Source organism: Garra rufa, chromosome 12 (genome assembly GCF_049309525.1).
Source record: "Garra rufa chromosome 12, GarRuf1.0, whole genome shotgun sequence".
In the NCBI taxonomy this organism is placed as follows: Eukaryota; Metazoa; Chordata; class Actinopteri; order Cypriniformes; family Cyprinidae; genus Garra; species Garra rufa.
Window position 1 is genome coordinate 6,362,304 of NC_133372.1, and position 6,502 is coordinate 6,368,805.

The window sequence follows — 6,502 nt, forward strand, 5'->3', positions numbered from 1 at the left end:
TTAAATGTGTTTAATTTACCTAATTACATTAAAATATATCATTCTATGTGTTTTTTTAAAGAACTGGATTAAAATTAGCGAGATTATTTATGTTTCAACATTTATTTAGCTCCAAAATAGTTCCAGACAAACCCACAGAGGAATCAACAGTTGTATGTCTTTAAGCAACACAAAGTTGATCAGTTTTTTGAACGACTGACTCAGTGATTCGACGATTCAACGATTAACTTTTTAAGGCAGTCTCTTGTTTATGAATGAATCAGCATTTTTTAATGAATTGGTGAAGTGAATCATTCAGTTACTCAGTCATAAAGAAAGTCCCTTGTTTGGTTCCAGAATAAATCAATGGTCTTAAATGAATCACTTGAGTGAATGAGTCAAATGACTCACTTTGGAAGACGAATGTCACCACCTACTGGTGTAACAATGTAATCTGCAGAAAAAGTCACTGAAAAACCATAACTACAAAATGCACTGTCTGATTAAAAAAAAAAAAAAAAAAGACTAAATATCAGCACAATGAATTATTTTAATCTTTTGGCAGCAACAATTTTAACAAATTGCTCTTGTTTCAGCTCTGCTAAATTCAGTCTGAAGATGCTTTAAAAATATTCCAAGCTTCAACTTCCCTGTGTGATTATGTGGCAATTTTTATTCCTTTTATACACTCTTGATCTTTAATATAATCGCTCTTCCGGGCTGTCTGTCACACCGTTAACAATTATCGTGAAGAGATGATAAAATACATTCATGCAGTGTGAGTGTGCTTTATTTTAAGTGCCCTGGAAACGACTGCTGATGAATTTAAACGCTAATCTTTAAAATAAGCAGTAGGATTCCAGACTGCTGTAAAGGGAAGCTGCCAGAAATGGAGAAAGAGATAATTAATTGTTGGGAGAGTTTCACCGAACGGAAAGGTCTTCAGAGGCCTATTGCAGAGATTATGCAGCTGTTAACTTCTGAGTTAATTCAATAATTTTCTTGGAGATTTATTTTTGCACAGCTGCTTCTTTTACACAAAATTTACTCCGATGTCCTTCCAGGGCTCAGGGCAAAACACCCAGACGTTTCTAACTCAACATATCTTTACCAGCATAGAAGAAATATCGGAATCAAGCTTCTTTTAATTAAAATTGAATTTAAAGCTGCATGAATTCTGACGTAGCTTCACCTTTATTTTGATAGACAAAACTGACAACCCATATTATTCTAACACAATCTCTTCATCAATACATAGATAAGTTATAATTACAACAACAGAAATCTTGTATTTTTATTGATTGCAGAGAGGATCTCACCTTTATTTTCATGGCTTTCTTCACAACAGCTGCCGCTGTGAAATTTCCAGAACAAAGAAAAACAACGTGCCATTTTCATCTCATCCAGTTATCTCAAGATCATAAAGAGCCTAATGGTATTTCTCTTTATCTGACAACGGTCAACAAACTCTTCCTGGGCTGCAGCACAGCATCCTGTCCTCCGCTGCTAATTAACCTCCGATGAGCCAGAGCTGCACAAGTTAATGAAGTCGAGCTCTGTGTTTTTTGGATTAATTAGAACTCAAATAGGACGGTAAACAACGTGAGTAACAAATGGTGCGACGCATGGACTTTAATGCACAATTAAACGGAGGGACTATCTGGGGAGGATTGAAATGCATACAGAAGTTGCTCTCTGAAGGCGATGCCATATGTAATGAAATTAGGTGACTGACAGCCGGATTTGCCTATCAGCGATCAGTATCCTCAATATAAAGTCTGATTGGTTGCTGCCCGGGGTGCGTCACGTCCGATTTTCCCCTTTGTGCCCGTGTTTACGGTGGTCACAGGTAAGCGCGTTCTGCTGTAACAGGCTGTACTTTTAAAACTAGTTGGTCTTTTAAAGCGTTTCTTTTGTAGATTTATAGTGTCGTTTTGTCCGGCCGTTGGTGTGTTTTTGGCGCTGCTCTAGTGGATTTAGTGGCTGTTCACCCCTCAGGTATGTGTATATGCATCTGTATAATCTCATTGTGTTAGCGTTGATGTGCTGTTAACACTGCTGCATGCTGACTAGGTATGATTTCCTGTACCCCATTGTGCTATCGGTGGGCTGATTAATAGACCTGTGCCTGTACATTTTCTGTTTGGTGTGATACCTTGACGGTAAGTGTTTTAAATCTAATTATAATTCGTGTAGGAAAAGTATTATGATTAGTAATGTTTCTCGTTGTTTTTTTATAGGATTCTCCCTCTCGTTCTCTCGTTTCATCTAGTTTTTATATTGTATGTACTGTTGCTTCGCGCTGCAAACGTTCTTACAATCCTACGGTCCTCCTGTGCGTACTGTTGTGCAGACGCCGCCATCACCGTTAATGAAAGGGGACTGTTCGTCTGGGTTTTTTTTCGGTGCTTAGTGCCCTCTTTGTGTGTGCGACTGTGTGTCAGCATGGAGAATACGACGATCTCAGTTTGAGAGAATAACTCCTCTTTCTTTTGTGACTTACGTTTTTCTTTTGTTTATACTGTTGTAATTGTTTTTGTTTTATTATATATATATATATACACACGAATATATCGTTTATGCTGTTTTGTTTATATGTTATTTTTCCTTTATTAATGCAACTTGATTTGTATACTAGTTACATCTGCCTCCAAGTTGCTTTGTAATTTCATTTCAATTTATTTGATTCTTTTAAACGTTTTCTTTCAGTTTGTAGTAGTATTTCTACTCATTTTTGTCTGGAGTTGCTTTAACAGTTATCATTTGTTTCTATTGTATGTTGAGTTAAATATTTAATTGTGATTGTTATAGTTTATTCATTTATTTTTGGTTTATTGCAGGAGCTGGGGTCCCACGGGTGAACGGATCTTCCTCCTTATGGTGGTGGTTCTTCTTTATTGCGTGCTGTGTACCACTTCGAGTGTGTGGTAGTGTGATCTGAGTGCACCTTGGTGTGTGTGTGCGTGGAAGTGTGCTCTTGTAAAACCAGACTCCATTTTGTTTCCTGCCGTTGGGAGCCTCAGCCCTGCTGGTATTCATTTCATTTTTGTTTTCATATTTAAAGCTGATTTGGTGTTATTACCCACATTCATTATTTTTGTAATTTCCTTTCATTTAAAGTGGAATCTCCTGCTGTTCCGCTGACGTTTTATTGTCTATTTCAAAACATTCTTGTATTAATAAAAGTTTGTATTTTTATACTGCACCCACGTCTTCTGTTCACTTATATGAGGGAAACGAACCTGTGTGCTTAATTTACTTCATTGTTGGGTTTTGAGTATTGTTCCCTAGAATTAATTCCTAGGGTGGCGTAGTCGGACTTCTTTACTGGTAAAAGGTTAGTTTTCAAATTGTACCGCTCCGTCACACATACATCATCCTTTCAGTGCTAATGGTTTATAGGCAGCCCAGAGTCGCCCCACGGTGCCTCTCAAAAATACTGGTAAACAAGCAAACGAGACGCACTGCCTAGCTCAAGATGGCTGCCCGAGCTGGGATGTTTAACATGAAATGTCACAAAATACCATGTGTACACAGAATCATCGGAATGAAATATGAGGATCTCCAAAATAAAACCAAAATATATCTTGGGTGATTTTCTGTACTCTTTAGAAAGAGTTCTTATGTAAATATCAGGTGAGCTGCGTTAATAAATTAAATTACACAGCAAACAAATCACTGCAAAAAAAAAAAAAAAAATGTCAGTGAAAAACAAATCATTGATTAAAACCTTCATTTGGGATTCATTTTGTCAGCCATCATGAATTCACCACTATATGTACTGTAAACAGAAGCAATATCCTTGATATCCTTTTTTTTTTTTTTTTTTTTGAGTGACAGCCATTTCCTTAAGTAACTTGTGCAGGTAAAGTAATTAAAAAATGTAAATTTTCTAGTGTCGTTCAATGCAGAGTGCACACATCTCCTCCAGAGACCAATCTTTTTCCCATGTATAGAATAAGGAATAGGAAATCTCACAAGTTCACCAAGATCGACAGATCTGCTCCCTTGAAAGCATCCTGATGTGGATAGGTGCTAAAATCCTGTGTTGTTTTTCTATTAGCTTATTGCATGTGTGTGGCATTAAATTATTATTATTATTATTATTATTATTATTATTATTATTATTATTATTATTATCATATTTGGTTACTATCATATATGGTTATTTAGCGTTCAAAATTCAATTAGTGCAGTCAAATCAAATACTTTTTAGCAGGACCGTTTTTTTTAAGTTTTTAAGCTACAAAACCAGGTTATAATATTTATATATGTGGAATTTTAAAAAAATAATTTTTCGTATTGACATCTGAACCATGGTCATGCTTAGATTTTAATATCGTTAGTTATGCACAGTGCTAAGTTAATACGTTTGAGGTCAGTATGATTTATTGTTTGCTTTTTTTTATTTTTTTTTTTACTTTTATTTAGCAAGGAAACAGCAAATTGATCAAAAGTGTATAATTTTACAAAGATTAATTTTGTAAAAAGAAAAGTTAATTTTATATTTTAAATACATCCAATTATTTTAAACTTTCTATTTATCAGAGAATCACAGTTTTTACAAAAATAATAAACAGCACAACTGTTTTCAACATTGATAAAAACGCGAAATGTTTCTTGAGTACTAAATGAGTATATTAGAATAATTTCTGAAGGATCATGTGACATTGAAGACTGGAGAAATGATGATGAAAATTCAGCTTTGCATCACATTTTCAATTACACTTTAAAATATATTAAAATAGAAAACAATTGTTTTAAAGGGGTCATCGGGTGCCCATTTTCATCAAGTTCATATGATTATTTAGGGTCTTAATGAAAAGTCTCTAATATACCTTGATTAGAAATTCTCAATAGTAGTGTAAAAAAACACCCTTTTACCTTGTCAAAATCAGCTCTGCTATATGCAAAATATCAGCTCATTTTATTGCATGGGCCCTAAATGCAAATGAGCTCTGCTCACCCCGCCCCCCTCTCTGCTGAGGGATTATGAGCTGTAATGTTTACTTTAGCCGCGTTTATTGGCGAAACTTGCCAACAAGCACATTATTAAAGTGCCCCTATTATGCCATTTTAAAGGTAGTTAATATTGTTGTAATAGTCTCTTAAAACAGGTTTACATGTATGCAAGTTCAAAAAACACTTTAGTTTTCTCCAAAATTAGATTTATTTTTACCCCGTTTCTAAATGATTCGTAAACGACTCGTGTGAAGCAGTTCGAAGAATCAGTCTCTCTAAACCCCTCCTTTCCGTGAGCCCTCACTGCTGTGATTGGTCAGATGGTGCAGTCCTTTTGGATTGGTCTACCGCTACAGCGCAAAACGAAACGCCCATTGGCATAACTGAATGACAGCTGCGGAGACCTGTTAATGCATAGAAAAGATAGCCTCGATTTTACCCTATCAATTCGAGCCGGAGTCTGACGATGAAACGGTTGAAGTGTCACATCGACAAGAAACTGTTTTGCAAGCACGACCGGAGCAGGACGTTTCTCAGTGGGTGTCATATGTTAACTGTGGACAGTGTTTGCAATTTGCTTTTGTAAGCGAACCGGGCACACCTCTACGTTGTGAACTTCAACACTGTACAATCCATAACACTGCGTTAAGCCATCGTTTATCATTATCATTACTTAAACTAATAAGGCAGACAGACAGTCAAGCTGCATCAATCACAAGACTTTTTAGACTACATTGCACTCACAGCTGAACAACAGAACTACAGAAATGCAAGTTAGCCGGTTACCAAGACATGTGCGGGGTTGTTACACACCATAACGCACACAAAGACGTATTTTGAACGATCGCTAGAAAATACAATTATTAATCATACTTACAGGTAGAAGTTCAGAGGAGCAAGCCGGTCCAAATAAACTGGGCACTGATCCATTTTTTAAAACCAAGCGTTTGGTGAATCTCACGTTGTAACGTTACTCCCCAAGATTAGAAAAGCAGTCATCAGTAAAATGACGCGAACACAACACAAGATTGGCATTGGACTGCTGAGGTGTTGAAAAAATTAATGTTAACCACTGATAGTTTCATCTTTTGGAAGGGCATATAAAACAAATTCACTCTCACAGGCTGTCACAGCGCAGGGCGTCTTCTTGACATGATGTAATCCACGTGAAAATGGTAGGCCTACTGTTTGTGGGCGGGCAAGTTGTTCGCGAAATTGAATGTGGGCGGACATTACGCAAATGTGTAGCTCGTGAAGTGTGGCCGTTACAGAAAAAAGATTCGAATTGCTGACGACTCGTTTAGGCGAATGTGAGCCGACTCTTTTTTTTGATAGACAAAAACTTTATTTATAGTGCACTGTCGGCGTCACAACTTTGCAGATAGTTTATGTTCACATACAGCTACATGACACACTACATGAAATATCATATTTGAAAAGGCATAATAGGGGCACTTTAAGAAAGGCAATTTGCAAAGATGCATGAAAAACCCTTATATTCACTTCTGCTCTGGGTGAAGCTGCATCACAAATGATTCACACGAACATAGACGCATATGTA

The 6,502-nt window shown here is 36.5% G+C and overlaps 1 long non-coding RNA gene across 1 annotated transcript; it reads left to right on the top strand.

Moving 5' to 3' along the window:
• The first annotated feature begins 2,153 nt into the window (after nucleotides 1-2,153).
• LOC141347495 (uncharacterized) lies at nucleotides 2,154-3,184 on the top strand. The gene is made up of 2 exons (XR_012357369.1): nucleotides 2,154-3,010; nucleotides 3,100-3,184. It is a non-coding gene; the product is annotated as an uncharacterized lncRNA (long non-coding RNA).
• The last annotated feature ends 3,318 nt before the right edge of the window (nucleotides 3,185-6,502 follow it).